This window comes from Hyaena hyaena, unplaced genomic scaffold, assembly GCF_003009895.1.
Source record: "Hyaena hyaena isolate Hyena2069 unplaced genomic scaffold, ASM300989v1 scaffold_527, whole genome shotgun sequence".
Classification (NCBI taxonomy): domain Eukaryota; kingdom Metazoa; phylum Chordata; class Mammalia; order Carnivora; family Hyaenidae; genus Hyaena; species Hyaena hyaena.
In genome coordinates, this window is record NW_024081159.1 from 1,370,383 (window position 1) to 1,393,662 (window position 23,280).

Here is a 23,280-nt window from a genome sequence, read left to right on the forward strand (position 1 = left end):
GCTTTAACCAAAACACTTAAACAAATTTATTTATTTAAATTCAAGTTAGTTAACATACACCGTAGTATTGGTTTCAGGAGTAGAACCCAGTGTCATGACTTACATATAACACCCAGTGCTCATCCCAGCAAGTGCCCTCCTAATGCCCATCACCCATTTAGCCCATCCCCCCCCAAAAAAGCCCTCCAGGAACCCTTAATCTGTTCTCTATATTTAAGAGTTTCTTATTAACCACGACACTTTTTGACTTTTAGATCTAAGATTGGCTGTGTCCTTGTTCTAGGCAAGTTTGAAGCTCATTTTCAGGTCCCTAAATTGCTAGAATTTGGGTCACCCAAATTTATTCCTCCCCATGTCCGTGACACTAGTGTCTTCCGGTAACCATCTGCATTACACTCGTGGCTATCACAAAAAAAAGGCAAAAGTAACTACAGAATTTTGAGTATATTGTCTGTGCCTGTCGTTCCACACATCTTATTAGCCTTTTGAGAAATACTTTATTATTTCCATTATGTCTGTGAAGAAACAGAAATTCAGTGAAATGAGACACATCACTCATTCCATACAGTCAGTGGTGGTGATGCTGAGAGTTAACACATGTGTCTGACACTAGATTCTAGATGCATATTCTTTCTCCTGTTCTACACTACTCACCATGCTGTTCACCAGTAGCATCTATTTTGCCTGGTGCTCTATCATGTTTCTGATAAAGTTATGAGTCCTGACTCCCATTCCTCAGTGACTCTCTTCCTGTTGGTTATTCTGAAAATCAAAACCATGCTATCTTATTAATGGCCATCAATGTCTTTTAAGAAACGCGTATGTCTTAACCCTGAAGAGAACTAGTGGCAGAAATGTAAAGCTTGTCATCACTCTTTTCCATTGCTGGTACAATACCTGAAGGTGGGAAAACTTAGGCTATAGTTTCTTTTAAGAGTCTAAGGATATAGCACGCTAAAGAGCTCTGTGTATATAGCAGACGTGCAAAATTGTATTGTGTGGATGAATGGATGAGTTGGTGGACAGCATTCAGCCTCAACAGAAAGGCAGTTTAAGTGGATTTCCACGTGTGATGTCCTTCCTTTACTCTTCATGAATAGCAATGCTATCTGTACAAATGTAGGTTTTGAGCCAAATAGAACATGGTGGGGTCTAAGAAATCCAGGATGATGATGAGCATGTTCAGAGGTTTTTACTCTTTAAACAATTTATGAAGTCATATTTTCCAATTGCAAAAGAATTCTTTTGTCCCTTCGAGTGCATTTTGATATTTGAATGAAGATCGTGGTGTTAGGTGGTTGCTGAACTCAAGCTGTGTTAAACTGCCTCACTGCCTTGCTTTATTGTTTGTGACTAGAGGTAAGGCTGGGTGATAGTGAAATGAAATATTGATGAAAATGCACTGAAAATGTGTTAAAGCAACATATTTTGAAATGTATGTAGAGCTCTTTGAAGTGAAATAATGGTTTTAAGTGAATTCATAAAGATGTTAGTATGTCTTTTTAGTGACAAAATTGCAGTGACAATGGAAATTCCTACCCTCAACCAAGAACATAATTACCTATGGGATTTATTAATTTTCCAATTTGAGAATAATTTAATAATAACAATATAGGAAATGTATGCTACAAGGACTGAGGTATTTTTTGGCAAATCTCTTTAATATTGGCAGGACCTAATAAAGATGCATGTTTCTACCACAAGATTTACACAATGCTAAATATTTTTAGATTGATTTCAACAAGAGAGATTGGAGAATATTCCTTCAGAAGTCTCAGGAGAACAGCTTTAGCATATTTTTTATAGAGATTCATATGCACACAATAAACAACCTCAAATGTAATATCATTTGAACATTTAATCTAGTTATCTCTTAACCTTCATGAAATGTTAGACCTAGATTTCAAACTTAATAAAGGAAGCAAGGTGTGTGTGTGTGTGTGTGTGTGTGTGTGTGTGTGTGTGTGTTTTAATATAATGCTGATCTTGGAGTCTTTCCTTAGTATAACCACCTCCCTCTATTTTCAATAAAGGCAAAGAGGAGAAAAATGTGATAGAAATAAATGGATATGTATCAATATTGTTAAAAGTATTTATACATGAGGTCACTAATATGTCCATTTGGCAAGGACCTATTTTAGAAGAAACTACATTTTGATGATAGCTCATATACATTACTTTATATTTATGGAATGGACAGAGGAATGATATAGGATGGACAGCTAGATGGAGCTGGCTTTCCATAAGTCACACGCTTTTCATTGCTAGAAAAGCAAATTCTGATGGTTTAGTGCAGATTCTGTTCTGAAGAGAAAAATAAAGAGAACACTGAAGTGTTCTCTCTTGTGGACTAGTAATGACAGTAAATGACGAGTCCCATTAAAAACAAAAACAGAATAAATTGTCACTTAATTGTATACAACAATGTAAAGATTGTCAAGGGGCTTGCTTTCCCACAAGAAATATTTCATTATAAGCATCCAGATCACAACTGAGCCCTAAATTTATATTACACCTAAATCTTCATTGTGTAATTGCCTTACTACTAGGTAACTAGATTAAGTTGGTATGGTAGTGTAACTGGAATATCTAGGGATATATACAGCATTCTCAGTTTCCTTTATTAAACAAATTTATTTCTGGTTGCTTTCTATTTCATTATAGTAGCTATAAATTTCTTTTTATGCATATTAATGGAGACTTTTTTTTTTTCTGAAGTAAGTTAGACCACAAACTACCACACTTACATTAGAGAGCAAAGACCTAGCACTGCTTTGTCACAGACCAAATGCCTGGTAAAACTCCCCACCTTCTCCTTCTCTCCCTGAAAAAATTCAATTATGTTGGATCTCAGGTTCTAAGAAATTTTGTAGGTCTGATAACTTAGCACAAATGACATTTCCATGATTTTGTGCTGAGACCACACTGTCCTGGACATTATCTTTTGCTTTTTAGAAGAGGGCCTCAAAGCCACCTTAGAATTTTCTGGGGAAAAACTCCCAAAGGCATCCCCTGTTTGGGAGAGAAAAAAATGTTTTGTCCTGGACACTTATTCACATAATTTAAAAATATTTTTCAGGATAGGGTAGGAAAAAAAATCCAGAATCAAGACATATAAGTTCGCAGACTCTTAATTTAGGTGTCCGGTTTATTATAGTGACTTTTTTGAGGTTTGCTATATTGTGTTTTTGATATTTTTTTCTCAGTTCTTCTCAATGTATGCCTGTGAACGTTTACAGGTTCACCTGGATCCTCAGGAATCCACGTGGTCAAGATTGTTGACATAATAATACTAAGACATTATTTGCGTGTTTCACTGTGTTGATATTTGCACGGTTGGTGTAAAAGTGATGGTGGGTACAAGTGCTGGGACCTCAGCATAGTGTGACCGTGTCACCACTTGTGGCCATGGTCATGTTCTTCACTGTCACTCACATAATATATTTGATGAAGCAATATACAGCTTACTAATATTATTAAATCTCAATCATAAGAACACGCCTTTTTGAGATTGTGGTGATAAAATTGGAAGTGCCCATGAACACAGTGGTGGAGCTCAACAGAGTACAAGGGATGTCGTAGGAGAAAGAACTGGTGTGTTGGCGTGCCTTACTTGCTCAACTGGCTCCTCTCTTCAGGAAACATCACATTTACCTGAAAGAATGACAAATAAACGATGTTTATTCAGATGTTCTTGAAAAGAAACAAAATAAACCTGTCCCTTTTAAGGAAAACAACTGACAAATTTTGTTCCCAAGGATAAAATTCAGACTTTCAAATAAACCGGAATTTTGAAAAACTTGGATATGCCACCGTGAACTTGACAACTCTTTAATATTTAAACACTTCTTCTGAAAAGATTGGTGGAGACATTGACAAATGTCAGTTTTTGATGTTGTATGATGGAATGCGTGCATTACCAAAAACATGCAGGAGTAAAAGATTCATTTGAAAGGTAAGAGAGATTAATATATTCAATGTAATAGTAGTAATCGGAGTCGTAAAGTTCATTGAAATGGTTTCCATTTCCATGTTACTACTCGCTTTTAAGAACCTACCATTTATTGACTTTTGGTGTAGTATTGAAGACGAATATTTTAAATTACCTGAAAGGGTATTAAAATACTTTCCCTTTTTCTAGCTACATATATGTGTGAGGCCAGATTTTCTTCATATACTTCAACTAAAAAAGCCTATTAGAATAGATTAAATGCAGAAGTAATGTAGCCAGCTGCCTTCCATCATACCACACATAAAGAGTTGAGTAAAATATGGAAAGCAATGTCACTATTATCACTAATTTTTTTTTGTTTTTGAAAATCTATGTTTTCTTTTCAGTAGGTAGTAGATTTATGTTGTTATTTTAAAATAGGTTAATAAACATCTTAAAGTTTTCTCTGTTTTAATTTATGTTAAGGCAAAAATAATCCACACAAATATTCTTTGGGTCTTTAACAGTTTCTAAGAGTGGAGAAGGGTGTTAGATCAAAAGGTTTGGGTATTGCTGTTCCTTTTTTTTTTTTTTTTAATATTTTTATTTATTTCTAGTAGAGAGAGAGAGAGAGACAGCGTGAGCAGGGGAGGGTCAGAGAGAGAGGGAGACACAGACTCCGAAACAGGCTCCAAGCTCTGAGCTGGCAGTCAGCACAGAGCCTGACGCGGGGCTCGAACCCACAAACCGCGAGATCATGACCTAAGTGAAAGTCGGACACTTAACCGACTAAGCCACCCAGGCGCCCCGGGTATTGCTGTTCTACTAGCTAAAAGGAGAGATGCTAATCTCAAGCCTGTTCACTCATGTGTGAGAATACTGATGTGCCGCGCAGAGCTCCCCTTCAAGGGAAGACCCATTACCTCAGCCTCTGGGAGAGCTGCCACCAGCAGCTTTCAGCTGTCAACACCTTCAGGATTGTCTCAGCTTTAGAGAGCTACCTCATCAAACATGATATCCCCTCCCAGGGCAGCCCATACCTAATGATTGTTGTAGCAGGGCATGGCTACTTTTGTCCAACTCAGACAACCCCAAAGGTATATCCTAGCTTTGGAGCTTCCTGTGGGATCCTCTGAGGTGTCAGTTGGCCTGCATTGGTGCTTGACTTCTTCCTTTGCCCTCTGCTATACCCTTTCCCTCCCTTCCTCAAGTGTTAATCCTGAGATAGCTTGTTAATACATAGCCTGCTTAACAAACTCTATCTCTGAGCCTGCTTCCCAAGGAGTATACCCTACAATAGTATGGGTGCTTGATATTAGGTTAAAAGTGAAATTCTCTAATAGTGTTGAGTGGGCAGAGCTTACACAGGGTCCTAAATTCTTTATCAACAAGTCTCACAAATTCCTTGGCCTATGAAAGGCTTTATGTGACCTAGAATGCTGTGAGAGTCTGCTTCTACAATGAATATCCATTAAGCCTGGGGAAGGCCAGTTCTGGATTTTCTGAGGCTAGTTCAGGAATGTGTACAAAGGAAACCGGGCATTGGCTTCTGGCAAGGACAGGTGAAAAACTTGCTCCTTCTACTTCTATGCTCTTAGGAAAACCTATCTTCCAAATTTTTGGTGTGTAGCTAGGAGGCTGAGATGAATTGCGGAGGAGGTCAAGAGGTTATTCAAGTATGAGAAAAACAGGATCTATCTGTTAATTTAGCCCATCTTCACATTTAATACATACTGACAGCCAAAGTTGGATCTGTTTCATTGTGATCCGAATCAATTGTTAATGTTGTCTAAAGTGAATGAATGTCCTGATCTGTCTTTTCTCTTAGGTCTTGCTACCAGCCTAGAAAACAAAGCTTGAGAGTCAGCCTCAGTTGGATCAGGAATATTTCAGCCTTAAATATTATTTTTTAAAAATGTTTATTTATTTATTTATTTATTTATTTATTTATTTATTTATTTTGAGAGAGAGAGAGAGAGAGTGAGTTAGAGAGAAACAAGCTGGGGAGAGGGCGTGAAGGGCAAAGAAACAGAACCCCAAGCAGGCTCCATGCCGTCAGTGCAGTACCCAACACAAGGCCTGATCTCATAAAATGTAAAATCAGGACCTGAACTGAAATCAAGAGTCAGATGCTCAACTGACTGAACCACCCAGGTGCCCTGAGGCTTCAACATTCTAAAGAATGACAAAGCCTAGTTGGCCTTCCTGTAGCCTCATCTTCATGGTGAAGTAATTTCAACAGAACATTTATTTCCAATTTGCTAAAGTTTGCTTTCTTGCTCCAGGTATCAAAAATGGTTTCATAGATCCTGGATATAGAAAGGGCACTTGAGCTGAAAATGAAGTCAAATTTTACACTGTGACATTTGGAAATGACCCAATGATATCCTGGTGGGCTAAATATGTATTCAGTCATTCCACAAACACTCATTCAGCAGGAGTAACACATACATGGTGGTACAGGAGAGAATTTAAAGATTTGAAAGTGTTGAAAAAAAACTTTTCAACTGAGATAGCAAAACCCCGAACGTAAGTCCCATATTTTGCATACTGAGGGCACAGCTCTAGGTGCTGGGGATTCAATAGTGAACAAACTATTTTATCTCTCACCTTATATTTTATTGGAGAGATTGAAAAATTAGGACAGGGAAAAATAGGTATGTTTAAAATAATCAATAGATCAAAGAAACAAAAAAGATAAGAAAACAGAATATTTGAATTACAATTTTCATTCTTGATGTATTATATATCCAAGTTGTAAGTGTATATACATTCTTTTCAAAATACATAGAACATTATAATCTTGAGAAACTTAACAGAAGACCATGGGAGAGGGGAAGGGGGAAAAAAGTTACAAACAGAGAGGGAGGGAGGCAAACCATAAGAGACTCTTAAATACAGAGAACAAACTGAGGGTTTATGGGGGGGTAGGGGAGAGGGGAAAGTGGGTGATGGGCATTGAGAAGGGTACTTGTTGGGATGAGCACTGGGTGTTGTATGAAAGCCAATTTGACAATAAATTATATTAAAAAATACACAGAACATTATAAAAATTGACCACATATTAACAACAAAGTAGAACACAAAAAATTCCCTAAAGCTAAAATGATACTGGCCATCGTACTTGTGCATAATGCAAGAAAAAATATTTTAAAAAATTTCTAAAGAGGGAAGCAAAACTATGGTTATAAACCATTTAGAAACAAATAACAGCAAGTGGATTCTATACCAGATCTGTGGGACACAGCCAAAACTGTACTTAGGAGATTTTATAGACATAAATGCATCGATGGGGAGATGAAAGTTTGAAAATAAATAAACAAGACATTCAGCTCAAGATGCTGGAAAAGGGAAAACAAAGTCAGTTAAAAAGAACAGAAACAATAGAAATCTTACATCTGCCATATAAAATTAAGTTGAACATAATGCACATGGTAAATAATATATAAAATGCAAATTTTTTTCTTTGAAACAATCAGTAAACTTTTAAAAAGTATTTGGTGAGTTTTATCAAGAACTAAAAGGGGATAAGACATCAGAAACAACATCAACAACATCAGAAATTAGAAAATATGACAAATTAGAAAATTTGACATAAAGTATACATGTGGAGATTTTAAAGTTTTTAGAGAATTCGTTGTTCAGTGTTACATGGGAAATATGAAAATCTTATAAATTAGTGGATTTCATGGGCCTTTATATTAACAATGACTCAGACAGAGACAAGATATAGGTAGCACAACAAAGATAGAGGAAAATGATAAGTACAATTTAATGGGTGAGATCGATCAGTCCTTCAGGGAAAAAATAACTTCTATGTTAAAGAAATTGTTCAAAGAAAGTTAAAGATGAATTTTTAAAATCTTATTCTATAAGGATAGTATAACTCTAGTGTCAAAATTAGGGAAAGCATAGCTTCTAAAGAAAACTGTACAACAATTGAAGTTATGAACATAGATATCAAAACTTTAAATGGAAAAGTGCTAAATTAAATCTAACAATGTATTAAAAGAATAATATCATAACCAATTCAGATTCATTCCAGGAATACAAACATGAGTCACCATCGGAGCTCCATCAATGTAATGACAATAAAAATACTTTTAATTATTTATTAATACTTCAAAAAATATTTCTAAATTTCCTACAGTGAGGAAGACTTTGTTCTAGGTGTTGGGATAAAAGTGTGAACAAGACAGACAAGATCTTGTGGAGCTTGCCTAAGAGAAATATTTAAGACTCCATTCAATCACTTTGATAGAGGCCCAACATATACCTTAAACATGTGATACAATTCAATGTTGATTTCTGATAAAAGCTTTTAGCAATGGAAGAAAAGACTCATGGTAATGGCAGGCATCGTAAAGGAAACACGGGAAACGTTAGCATTGAATCAGGAATTAGGAAAGGATGTCAATTTTCTCTCTTCTTTTAAAAAATGTTTATTCTTTTTATTTTGGGAGAGGAAGAGAGAGCAAGAGATAGCGTGTGTGCAAGAGGGGAGGGGCAGAGAGGGAGAGAGGGAGAATCTGAAGCAGGCTCTGCACCAGCAGCACAGAGCCCCATGCACAGCTCAAACTCACCAGCGACAAGATCATGACCTGAGCCAAAATCAAGGGTCAGATGCTTAACCAACTGAGCCACGAGATGCCCCTCAATTATCACTCTTAATGTTCAAAACTGCATTTGATATCTGATCAGTGCAAGAATAGAGACAAGACGTATAGGAAAGATGGAGACGAAGAGTGTCCATTTCTAGAAGTAAAGGCTGTTTAAAAACCCAGGAGAATTAATTGATAAACTATCAGAACTAATAAGAGAATTTAGTATTTTGGCCAAATACAAGACCCAAAACACAAATATTAAAAGATGATCTCTATAGCAGAGGTAACCAGTTGGAAAATGCAATAATATTAGAGCCCATTTACAATAGCAATAAGCCCCTTAAAATATCAACGGATAAACAAAGAATAAATGGATAAGGCCTATATTGAGAAGCATATAATATCTTATTGAAGAATACAAAAAGCCCATAAAAATGTAAAGGATACTATGTGCTTGTGTGAAATGAGTCACTAATATGAAGACATTGAATTTCCCTGTAATTTTTCTATACCTTAATGTAAATTCCAATAAAAATGCCAGTGGTAAGTTTTGATGAAAGTCGATCCACTGATTTGTGTTGAAGAGAAAGTAGAAATAATCAAAGCCAGATTATAAACAAAATAAAGCAACAAAATTGATAAAAAAAAACAAACATTGAAGGGAAGTTTCTCCTTCAAGGTTCCAACCCTCATTGGGCTCAAGTGTTTTCTTCCTCTTGTTAATAGTTTCCTGGTTTAGCTAATCACTCAGTGTCTCAACATCCCTTTTTGGTCATGTCTCTGTAAATATCTTCACTTAAACTGTTGGCATGAATCTTTTTTTTTTTTTTTCCTTCTGAGATCCTGTCTGATAACGTCATTGGTACCAGGAATGGGGTAGTCTCACATCACACCCAGTAACTCACTTAGAGAAGTTTCGCTTCTTGTCTCTGCAACTTGGTGCTTAACAGTGTAGGGCTCCAACAGTTTAGAGTTGTCATGGGGGAAACTTTTTCACCAGTGAACATAGGTGACTTCAATAGTATGGCAGCTGAGACTACCATCTCATTTCTCATGACACTAAATCCTTAGAGAGAGCAGGACCTGCTCTTCTTCCCAGAGTGATTGATCTTTAGCGAGAGAATTTGGTGTGTAATTGTTTATAGTAGCCTCTAATGATTCTGTGTATTTCTATGGTATCGGTTATAACTTCTCTGTCATTTATAACTTTGAGTCTATGTTTTTCCCCTTGGTTAGTATGCTGAAGATTTGTCTATTTGTAAAATCTTTTCAAACATCTGATTCTTTGTCTCACTGATATTTTTTCAATTGTCTTTCTAATCTCTATTTCATTTATTTCTGCTCTAATCGTTGTTATTTTCTTCCTTCTAATAACTTTGGGCTTAGGTTTTTCCTCTTTTTATAATTCTTTGATATATAAAGTTAGGTTATTTATTTGAGATCTTTCTCTTCTCCTAATGTAATCATTTATAGCTGTAAATATCCCCTTTAGACCTACTTTTGCTTCATCTCATAAGTTTTTGTATGTTGTGTTTTTATTTTCATTTGTCTCAAAAGACTTTCTGATTTCCCTTTTTATTTCATTCTTTGATCCATTGCTTGTTCAGGAGTGTGTTGTTTAATTTCCATGTATTTGTGAATTTTTTTCATTTTCCTGCTATTTCTGATTTCTAGTTTCATACTATTTTGGTTGGAAAATATACTTGATATAATTTCAGTCTTCTTACATTTATTGAGGCTTGATTTGTGGCCCAAGATATGATTTATCCTGGAGAATATTCTGTGTGTGCTTGAGAAGAATATGTTTCTGGTGTTGTTAGAAGGAATGCTCTTTGTAAGTCTTTTAGGGCAATTAGGTCTACAGTGTTATCCAGTTTTGCGGTTTCCTTATTAATCTGTCTGGATGACCTCTCCAGTGTTGAAAATGGGCTATTTAAGTCCATTACCATTATTGTATTGCTGTCTATTTCTCTCTTCAGTTCTGTTAATATTTACTTTAAATATCTAGGTGCTCCAATGTTTGGTGCATATATATTTAAATTTTTAAAAAATCTTTTATTTATTTTTGAGAGAGAGAGAGAGACAGAATGCAAGTGGGAAAGAACAGAGAGAGAGAGAGAGAGGGAGATACAGAATGTGAAACAGGGTCCAGGCTCTGGGCTGTCAACACAGACCCCTACATGGGTCTTGAACCCACAAACCATGAGATCATGACCTGAGCTGAAGTCAAACGCTCAACTGACTAAGCCACTCAGGTACCCCGGTTCATATATATTTACAATTATATCCTCTTTAAATGACCACTTTACCATTATATGGTAGTCTTCTTTGTCTCTGGTGACCACTTTTGACTGAAAGTCTATTTTATCTGATGTAGGTATAGCCATTCTTGCTCTCTTGGTTATTTCTTTCCATCTCTTTACTTTTAGCCTTTGTGTGTTGCTTTAAAGCTAGTGTTCTCTTTTAGGTGATAGATATTGCTATTTATCCATTCAGCTGCTCTGTGTTTTTTGATTGGAAAAATTGATCCATTTACATTTAAGGTCATTAATGATAGGTAAGGACTTACTATTGACATTTTATGAATGGGTTCATGTCTACATTTGTACCCGTAATATGGGGTAGAGGGTGTACATGGGCTCTGGGTGATGACAAAGGGCAGGGGTTCCACTTGCTCGGAAGTAACTATAGTACTCAGCAATACTTAAGTAAACTTAAAACTTAAATAAAAAACAAAACAAAACAAATTCTTCCACTTTGGGTATTTGCCTATTTTTTAAAAATATACTTATACACATTTATCATGATGGCTAAATAAAGGCCCAACTCCAAAGCAGTAAGTTTGGACCTTTCAGTCCCTACAATGGGGCTTGAGGAAGTGCTGTTGAAAAATATCCTCAAAATGTAAAATGTTGCCTTAACAGCTGACCCAGGGAACTCTGTGGCCTGGAGCTATGTAAGACAGCAATACTGTAGGGGATTGGCATCTGGAAATTTTTTATTATATATGTCCATGTCGAAAATATATCACATATGTATAAAGAGAACAACATGGCACACAGCTAGGCATGCTAAATTTTAAGTCTATGTTTTAAGTTGTGACTTTAAATTTGTTTCTTCTTTTTTTTTTTGAGTGCTCAGGTTTCCTTTTGTGTTCATTGGGAAAAGAAAAATCGTGTTCGTGGGGAATTCTGCTGATTAACGATTTTGAAAGCATCACTGAAAGTTTAATTAAAACACTGTTGAAAAACAAGAAATTGTTGAGAATCCAACAAAAATAGAATATTTTAGATTCATGTATATTTTCAAGTGTATTTAAGATGGAAGGATTGAAAACACGTGGCTTGGTTGCACTATAACAGGTGTATTCACAGTGCTTGTTTAGCTCTTGTTTCTTTTGTAATCTGTTGATAAAATATTAATAAATATTGAGCACGGTGACATCAAAAATCTTTAAAATGCAACCTCTCTAAGTACGTAAGAAACTATTTATACCTTAGCCAATAAAAGACCTAGAGGAGGGTTGCATAGTTTGAAGTTTTTGAAACTGTGTTCATTTGAAAATTGACATCTGGAGAGCAGATTTTGCTCATGTGTATTATGAAACTACCTTAGCACTCTGCAAAATTGGAATTCTCTAATTAAGTACTGAAATTCAGGGGTTTTCCTAAATACATAGAATGTTACAAGTTTGTTTTCTGGCTCTTATTTGTATTTTATAATAGTTCAGTTGACAAATGATTTGAAATTACATTATAACTCATAAATCACAAATCTATTTTCAATTCATATTGATCTGTTATTATGTATCATCAAGTAAAAACACTTTAAACTGAGAAATTTTAATATTTAACCTGAAAACAATAATTTTGTTTTGGTATCATCACTTTTTTTCTTTTTGTTATTTAATTTTTAAAAGCAAATGCCTTTTTATTGCTTTCAGAAACATGCATTAGTATGGATTAAGCTGCAGAAATTTCTTGACTTTAGGGAATAAAGTGAGCATAGAGAATATTTTCATGAGGATTCTAAAGTTATTGGAGAGTGGGCTCCTGGATGGCTCAGTCAGTTAAGCGCCGACTCATGGTTTCAGCTCAGGTCATGGTCTAATGGTTCATGAGTTCAAGTCCCACATTGAGTCCGTGCTGACATCCCAGAGCCTGCCTGGGATTCTCTCTCTCCCTCTCTCCTGCTCTCTCTGTCTTTCAAAATAAATATACTTAAAAAAATAAAGTTATTGGAGAAGATATCTCCTCTAATGATTGAAGCTTCTCTTATGTCCCTTTCAAACCAAGGTTTAGGGTTGAATGCTTCACAATTAAGAGGATGTCATTCAAACCCATCAAGAGTTGGTAATTCAGCAATTATGAAATCTTCAAAGAAGCACGGCTCTTCTGTGATATAGTTTTTAAAGTAGCGTAGCTCCACTTCAGTAAGGAAAAAAGGAAAAAACATTCCTCTTTAGAAAATTCAAAGAGTATAAAAACTGGGTGCATGTGCTCCTTCAAATCAGAATTTTTGTATCCTTTGCATAAATAGCTATAAATGAAGTTACTGTTTCCTAGGGTAGTTGTATTTAAAAAGTTTTAAGGAAACTTGATACTGTTCTCCAGAGTGGCTGTCCCAGTTTGAATTTCCACTAGCGGTGCAAGAGTGTTCCTTTTCTTCCGGCATCTTTGCCAACATCTGTTGTTTCCTGAGTTGTTAATTCTTGCCATTCTGACAGGTGTGAGGTGTTATTTCATTGTGGTTCCGATTTGTATTTCCCTGATGATGAGTGATGTTGAGTGTTTTTTCATGTGTCTGTTATCCATCTGGATGTTTTCTTTGGAAAACCGTCTATTCATATCTTCTGCCCATTTCTTTACTGAATTATTTGTTTTATTGGGTGTTGAGTTTTTAAGTTCTTTATAGATTTTAAATACTAACCCTTTATCTGATGTCATTTGCAAATATCTTCTTCCATTTCATTGTTTCCCTTTTAGATTTGTTGATTGTTTCCTTTGCTGTGCTGGATCTTTTTATTGCGGGGTCCCAATAGTTCATTTTTGTTTTTATTTCCTTTATCTCCAGAGAAATGTCTATTTTAAGGAGCACATGCACCCCAATGTTTATAGCAGCTCTATCAACAATAGCCAAATTATAGAAAGAGCCCACATTTCCATTGACTGACAAATGGATAAAGAAGATGTGATAATATATATGCACAATGGGATATTACTCAATGATCAAAAAGAATGAAATCTTTCCATTTGCAAAAACGTGGATGTAACCAGACTTAATTATACTAAGTGAAATAAGTCCGCCTGGGAAAGACTAATATCATATGATTTACCCATAAGTGGAACTTAAGAAACAAAACAGATGAACATAAGGGAATGGAAGGAAAAATAAGATAAAAACAGAGGGAGACAAACCATAAGAGGCTCTTAAAGACAGAGAGAAAAGAAAACTGAGGGTTGCTGGAGGGCTTTTGAGTGGGGGGATGGGGAAAATGGGGGATGGGCATTAAGGAGGGCACCTTGTTGGAATAAGTTGGGGTGTTATATATGTAAGTGATGAATCAGTTGGTTCTACTCCTGAAACCAATACTACACTGTATTTTAACTAAATAACTAATTGAATTTAAATAAATAAATAAAAAGAAAACTGAAAGTCACCCTTCATTTAATTAATTGGTAGAGAAAGTCTTTTTTTTTTTTTTTTTAAACTGAGGTATAGTTGACATATAATATTATATTAGTTTCAGGTGTATAACATAGTTATTTGACATTTGTATAATGCAAAATGATCACCACAATAAATCTAGCTACCAAACAACATTAATACCATATTATTGATTATATTCTCTATGCTGTGTGTTACATCCCCATGACTTATTTAATTAGATAACTGGAGGTTTGTACTTCTTGATCCCCATCACCCATTTCACCAACCCACCAAACCCCCTCACTGTGGAAACCACCAGTCTATTTTTTTTTTTGTATCAGTGAGCCTGGTTTTTGTTTTATTTGCTTGATTTATTTTTTAGATTCCACATATAAGTGTAAGCATGCAGTATTTGCCTATGTTTGACTTGTTTTAGTTAGCATGATACCCTCAAGGTTCATCCATATCATTACAAATGGCAAGGTTTCATTCTTTCTTATGGCTGAGTAGTATTCCATTGCGTATACGTATGTTTGTGTGTGTGTGTGTGTGCAGGAGCACTATATCTTCTTTATCCACTCATTCATTGACGGACACTTTGGTTGCTTTCATATATTGGCTGTTGTAAATAATGCTGTAATGAACATAGAGGTACATATATATATACATTTAAGTTTATTTATTTTGAGAGAGAGCGTGAGCAGGGGAGGGGCAGAGAGAGAGAGAATCCCACGAACCATGAGATCATGACCTGAGTTGAAATCGAGAGTCAGATGCTTAACTGACTGAGCCACATAGGCATCTGGGGTACACATATTTTTTCAAACTAGTGTTTTTATTTTCTCCAAAAAGATACCCAGTAGTGGAATTGCTAGATCATATGGTAATCCTATTTAAGTTTTTTGAAGAATCTTCTCACTGTTTTTCTGTAGTAGCTGCACTGATCTACATTCCCACCGAACAGTGAACAAGGGCTCCCTTTTCTCCAAATCCTCAACAACACTTGTCATTGCTTGTATTTTTGAGATTAGCCATTCTGAAATGTATAAGATGATTCCTCATTGTAGTTTCAATTTACATTTATCTGATGACTAGTGATAAACACCTTTTCTTGTATCTCTTGGCCATCTGTATGTCTTCTCTGGAAAAATGTCTATTCACGATCCTCTGACAATTTTTAAATCACATTATTTATTTATTTTTGTTGTTGTTATATTGAGTTGTATAAATTCTTTATATATTTTGGGTACTAATCCCTTATTGGATATGTGATTTGCAAATATCTTCTCCATTCAGTAGGTTGCCTTTTTGTTCTTTGATGGTTTCTTTTGTAGTGCAGAAGTTTTTGAGTTGATGGAGTCTCCCATTTGTTTATTTCTGTTTTTGTTTCCCTTGCCTTTGGAGTTAGATCCAAACAAACAAAAAAACCCCCCAAAAACCCATTGCTATGATTAATTTCAAGGAGCTTATTGTATATGTTTTCTTCTAGGAGTTTAATTTTTTCAGGCTTTCCGTTCAAGTGTTTAATCTATTTTGAGTTAATTTTTGTGTATGGTGTAAGAAAGTGGTCCAGTTTCATTCTTTTTCATGTAGTTGTCCAATTTTCTCAATACTCTTTATTATTGAAGAGTCTGTAATTTCCCCATTGTATATTCTTGCCTCATATGTTGTAAGTCAATTGACTGTATATATATATATATATATATGGGTTTATATCTGGGCTCTCAATTCTGTTTCACTGACCTATGTGTCTGTTTTTATACCAATACCATACTATTTGATTACCATAGCTTTATAGTATAGTGTAATATAGTGGTACCACTAGCTTTGTTCTTTCTCAAGATGGCTTGTCTATCTGGGATCTTTTGTAGTTCTATACAAATCTTACAATTATTTGTTCCAGTTCTGTGAAAAATGCCATTGGAATTTTGACAGGATTACATCTATGGATCACTTTGGTCACTGTGGACATTTTAACTATATATATCTTCTAATACATGACCACAGACTATCTTTCCATTTGTTTTTGTCTTCTTTAATTTCTCTCATCCATGTTTTATAGTTTTCAGGGTATAGGTCTTTCACATTCTTGGCTAAGCTTATTACTAGGTATTTTATTCTTTTTGATATAATTGTAAATGGAATTGTTTTCTTGACTTCTCTTTCTTTTATTTTATTAGTGTGTTGAAACATAATAGACTTTTGTATATCATTTTTATATCCTGCAACTTTATTGAATTTATTTATTAATTTTTAACAGTTTTTTGATGAAAATTCTATGGTTTTCTGTATATAGTATGTCATCTGCAGATAGTGACAATTTTACATCTTCATTACCAATTAGAATGACTTTTATTTCTTTTTCTTGCTTCATTGCTGTGGCTAGGACTTCCAGTACCCTGTTGAATAAAAATGGGGAGATGGGGAACCTAGGTGGCTCAGTTGGTTAAGTCTCCAACTTTGGCTCAGGTTATGATCTCACAGTTTCTGTGTTTGAGTCCTGTGTCGGGCTCTGTGCTGACAGATCAGAGCCTGGAACCTGCTTCAGATTCTGTGTCTGCCTCTCTCTCTCTGCCCCTCCCCCACTCATGCTCTGTCTCTCTTTCAATAATAAATAAATATTAAAAATTTTTTTTAAATGGGGAGAGTGAACATCCTTGTCTTCTTCCAGATCTTAGAGGAAAAGTTTTCAGCTTTTCATTGTTGAATATGATATTAGCTGTGAGTTTATCATATATGGCCTTTATTACGTTGAGATACATTCCTTCTATATCTACTGTGCTGAGACTTTTTATCATAAATGGATGTAGAATTTTGTCGAATGCTTTTTCTGTATCTAGTGAGATGACAATATAATTTTTATCTTTCATGTTGTTAATGTAGTGTATCATGTTGATTGATTTGCAGATGCTTTACCATCCTTGCATCCTTAGAAAAATTCCCCTTGATCATGCTGTATGATCCGTTTAAAGTATGGTTGAATTTAGTTTGCTAATATTTTGTTTAGGATTTTTGCATCTATGTTCATCAGGGATATAGGCCTGCAATTTTTGCCTCTCCTCTTCCTCCTCCTCCTCTTCCCCTTCCTCCTGTTCTTCCCCTTCTCCTTCTCCTTCTTATTCTTCTCCTTCTTGTTGTTCTTGTTCTTCTCCTTCTCCACCTCTCCTCCTCCTCCTTCTCCTTCTTCTCCTTCTTCTTCTTGTGGTGTCCTTGTCTAATTTTGGTATTAGAGTAATGCTGGCCTCATAGAATGAGTTTGGGAACATTCCCTCATTTTCAAATTTTTAGAGGAGTTTGAGAAGGATTGCTATTATATCTTCTTTAAATGTTTGGTAGAATTCATCAGTGAATCTATCTGGTCATGGATTTTTATTTGTCGTTAGGTTTTTGATTATTGGTTCAGTCTTTTAATGAGTAATCTATCTGTTCAGATTTTCTATTTCTTCGTGAGTCAGTCTTGGAATATTGTATGTTTCTAGGAGTTTATTCATTTCTTCTAGGTTGCCCAGGTTTTTATAGTAGTCTCTTACGATTCTTTGTATTTCTGTAGTATCAGTTGTACCTTCTCTTTCCTTTTTGATTTTATTTATTTGAAGTCTCTCTGTTCTTCATAAGTTTAGTTAAAGGTTTGTCAATTTTGTTTATCGTTTTGTAGAACCAGCTTTTAATCTCATTGATCTTTTCTATTATCTTTTTAGTCTCGGTTTCTTTTTTCCCCTTATTTATTTATTTATTTTAATTTACATCCAAGTTAGTTAGCATATAGTGCAACAATGATTTCAAGAGTAGATTCCTTAATGCCTCTTACCCATTTAGTCCTTAACCCCTTCCAGAACCCCTCCAGTAACCCTCTGTTTGCTCTCCATATTTAAGTCTCTTATGATTTTGTTCCCCTCCCTGTTTTATATTATTTTTGCTTCCCTTCCCTTATGTTCATCTGTTTTGTATCTTAAAGTCCTCAGATGAGTGAAGTCATGTGATATTTGTCTTTCTCTGACTGAATTTAGTCTCAGTTTCATATGTCAGCATTCTATCTTTATTATTTCCTTCCTCCTGCTAACTTTGGGCTCCTTTTGTTCTTTTTCTAGACCATTTAGATGTGAAGTTAGACTGTTTATTTGAGATTTGTGCTGTTTCTTGAAGTAAACTATATTGCATTTACTTTTTTTAAATGTTTTATTTATTTCTGAGAGAGAGAGAGTGTGTGTGAGCAGGGGAGGGTCAGAGAGAAAGGGAGACACAGAATCAGAAGCAGGCTCCAGGCTCTGAGCTCGATGTCAGCACAGAGCCTGATGTGGGGCTCGAACCCATGAACCGTGAGATCATGACCTGAGCCGAAGTAGGACACTTATCCGACTGAGCCACTCAGGTGCCCGACTTTTTTTTTTCTTAAAATTGCTTTTGCAGTGGGAGAAAATATTTGCAAATGACATATCAGATAAAGGGTTAGTATTCAGAATCTATAAAGAACTTATGAACTTAACACCCAAAAACCAAATAATCCAGTGAAGAAATGGGCAAAATACATGAACAGACACTTTTCCAAAGACATCCAGATGACTAATAGACACATGAAAAGATGCTCAACATCATTCATCATCAGAGAAGTACAAATCAAAATCACAATGAAATACCACTTCACACCTGTCCAAATGGTTAAAATTAGTAACTCAGAAAACAACAGATGTTGACAGGATGTGAAGAAAAGGGAAGCCTTTTGCACTGTTGGTAGAAATGCAAACTGGTACAGCCACTCTGGAGAACAGTATGGAGGCAACTTAAAAAATTAAAAATAGAGCTACCCTATCACCTAGCAATTGCATGTCTACATGTTTATCCAAAGGATACAGGAGTGCTGATTCAAAGGGGCACGTGTATCCCAATGTTTATAGCAACGCTATCAACAATAGCTAAATTATGGGAAAAGCCCAAATTTCCATCAACTGATGAGTGGATAAAGAAGATGTGGTATATATCCAATGGAATATTACTCAGCGACCAAAATCTTGCCATTTGCATAAACGTGAATGGAACCAGACTGAATTATGCTAAAGAAATCAGTCAGAGAAAAATAAATATCATATGATTTCACCCATATGTGGAATTTAAGAAATAAAACAGATGAACATAAGGGAAGGAAAAATTAGATAAAAAGAGAGAAGGAGCCAAACCATAAGACACTCTTAAAGACGGAAAAAACTGAGAGAGTTGCTGGAGGGCTCTGAGGTGGGAGGGATGGGCAAAATGAGTGATGGACATTAAGGAGGGCACTTTTTGGGATGAGCACTGAATGTTATATGTAAGTGATGAATCACTGGGCTCTTCTCCTGAAACCCTTATTACACTATACATTAGCTAACTTGGATTTAAGTTAAAAAATATAGAAAATATGTATTTTTAAATGATGAGAAAGGAAATAAATATCCTAAGTTAAAAAAACTGCTTTTGCAGCATACCATAGGTTTTGCTATGTCATATTTCTGTTTTCATTTATTTCTAGTCATTTTTAAATTTTTCCTTTGTTTTCTTCAGTGATCCAGTAGTAGTTCAGTAACATGTTTAATCTTCCCGTATTTGAAGTTTATGCAGTTTTCTTCTTGTAATTTATTTCTAGTATCATACTATTATGGTCAGAAAAGATGCTTGATATGATTTTAGTTTTCTTAAATTTATTGAGACTTTTTTGGTAGCTTAACATGTGATCTATCCTGGAGAATGTTCCATGAGCATTTGGATGGAATGTTTTGTTTATATCTATTAAGTCCATTTTAATAAAAATAATAAAATTTCATCTTAATAAAAAACATCTAATGTGTCATTTAAGGCTGATGTTTCATTATTCATTTTCTGTCTGAATGATCTGTCCCTTGATGTAAGTGGAGTGTTAAAACTCCCACTGTTTTCTGTTAATTTCTCCTTTTAGGTCTGTTAATATTTGCTTCGTATATTTTGGTGCTCCTATGTTGGTTGCATATATATTTATAAATGTTATATCTTTTTGCTGTATTAACCTCTTCATCATTATATAATGTCCCTCTGTCTTTTATGAGAGTCTTTGTTTTAAAGTTGATTTTGTCTGATATGAGTATAGTTACACCATCTTTTTTTTTTTTTTCTCATTTCCATTTGCTTGGAATATCTTTTTCTATTCCTTCACTTTCAGCCTGTGTGTTTCCTTACTTCTGACAGTATAAAGATGGCAGTATAAAGGCAGAATAAAGAAGGCAGTGTAAAGATGTGTTTTATTATTTTTTTATCTATTAAGTCACTCTATGTCTTTTGATTGACAAATTTAGTCTATTTACATTTAAAATAATTATTGATAGACATGTACTTATTGCTATTTTGTTGATTGTTTTCTGGCTATTTTTATAGTTCCTTTCTGTTCCTTTCTTTTCTTTCTCTCTTCTCTTGTGGCTTGACAAATTTCTTTTATGTTTATATTATGTTTAGCTTTCTTTCTCATTTTCTTTTATGTACTTATTATATGTTTTTGCTTTGTGTTTACTATGTGGTTTACATATATCATCCTATGTACATAAGAGTCGATTTTAAGTTGATAGCAACTTAAATTTGAACACATTCCCAAATGCTACATGTTTACTTTCCCGTCGTGTTTTATGTTTTTGATGTCACATTTTGGATTTTATTTTATTTATTTCTTAGCTAATCATGATTTTAGTTAATTTTACTGCTTTTGTCTTTTATCCTTCATACTGGCTTCATAGGTGATGAATCCACTACCTTTACTATATATTTACCTTTTCCAGTGAGATTTTTTACTTTATGTATTGTATTGTTTTTAATTAGTGCCATTTATTTCCAACCTAAAGACACTTTAACATTTCTTGTAAGGCTGGGTTAGTAGCGATGAACTCTTTTAGCTTTTGCTTGTCTGGAAAACTTTATCTCCCGTTCAATCCTGAGTGGTACACTTGCCAGGTAGAGTATTCTTAGTTGGGAGGTTTTTGCTTTCAGCACTTTGAATTTACCGTGCTATTCCCTTCTGGTCTGCAAAATTTCTGCAGAGAAATCTGCTAATAGCCTTGTAGAGTTTCCCTTGTATAATAAGTTGTTTTTCGCTTGCTGCTTTGAAGATTATCTATCTTTAACTTTTGACATTTTAATTATATGTGTCTTGGTGTGGATCTCTTAGGGTTTATCTTATTTAGAACTATCTGGGCTTCCTGGCCTTGGATGTCTATTTCCTTCCCTAGGTTAGGGAAATTTTCAGCCATTATGTCTTCTAATAAGCTTTCTGCCCCTTTTTCTCTCTCCTTCTATAATATGAATGTTACCTCACTCAATGTTGTTCCATTGAAATTAGATTACTTTTAAATAATGTTAGTAAAAGAGGTTTTTTAGTATGATTTAATATTATGTATAATCCAAAGTTTCTATATTGTATACTTTGCAAATGTCTTTCATAAGATTTAATTTAAAGGACTCAGTGCTGAACACTTTATAAAAGTAGACTTATTCTTTTAAGTTTAAATTTGCTCAAAATAAATGGAAAAGTTTTTGACAAGTTGACATATAAGAAGAGACAAAATGATAAAACTAAAAGATGATATTCATGTATTACAAAAATCCGTTTATATTTTAAAATCATATTTGAGACAAAGAAGAAGTACATAATAAAAGGTTGACTTTTATTGGAAGAAAAAAAACCAAGCAATCATTTGAAATCATAAATGTCTTTTTGATTCAGACACCATATAATTTAGGAATGACTTAGTGGTGAAAAAAGAGTTTCTTGCTTGTTTGGCTTGCCCCTAGGTGGTGATAAAAGTATTGCAAAGTGAAAAAGACAAGGCAAAAAGACAAATGTAAGCAGGACACTAAGTATTTCCAGAATATTCTGGTTTTGATTTTTAGGGATAAATTGACTCAAATTATCTGCTGCTTTTCATATTTTTACTCATATAAACAAGGATAACACCTTTTCAGAGCACTATGTCTGGGTATTTCCCTCATTTCTCTCCTCCACCTGCTTTCTGTCACCCACTAAATCTGGCACAAATACAGATTGGGACACCTATTTTCTGAACTACCATCACTGACTCACCAAACTTAAATTCTGATAGAAGTGTATAATAATGATAATGATGATAAAAGAAAGCCTGCTTAGACTACGCCGTTGAAAATTGTTAAGTGAGGAATTATATTCATATTAAATCCTTTACTTACAGACATAAAAAAGAATCTGCTACATAATTACATATTTTGATTATCACGTAACATCACAAGTTATACCAGAGTTCTGTATTCCTTTGAAGAAATATCATTCAGCTAGAAATCCTCCGAGAATGAAGAAACTGATTTCCAACATGTGTTCCCAAAATTGTACATTCGTTTCTTTTCAACAAATGAAAATTTCTCAGGGAAATTATTTAGTTGTTTTTCAATCCAGGAGAATTCCCATCCTGTATTTTTAACAGGGCATGTAAACTGAGGTTTTTCTCTGTGAATGATAAGCCTGATATATAATTTATGAGATTAATAAAATTTTAGGTGTTCAATCACCTACCTGTAGACTTAATATCCACTCCGGATAAAGAGGCATACAATTAAGATTGCAAGTCCTACTCAATCTGAAGGAAAAAAAATGCTTTATTAACAAGTATTCTCCCAACGTTCTGAAAATGAAAATACTTATTTGATGCCTCTAATTAAGACAAAAACACAAGCAACCAAATGGTGAATCTATATTTGCTAATTCTGATATATTCATTATTGCTTGTTTTAAGATAGATGATTAAAGAATAAGGAGTTGTAGCTCATGACTGTATTATTTGCTAAAATCAGAAGTTGAAACAGAGCTGCTGTACACAGGTGCGTAGGCTGTGTACTACACAACTCTAGGGCTCCCTGACTTTGAACAAGATGGTACCTGAACTGGAGTTCTAGACAGAACTTATTGGTTTCAATAAGATGCTTCCCAGGAAAGACTGTAGAGATGTTTTCTATTAAATAGATATAAATTTAAACTGGGAAAACCCGTTGTTTGGGATTAGCTGTTCTGTATAACAAGCAGACAAAACTTACCATTACCATCTCTACTTTCACACATATTAATTGAGCATGTAATGTGTG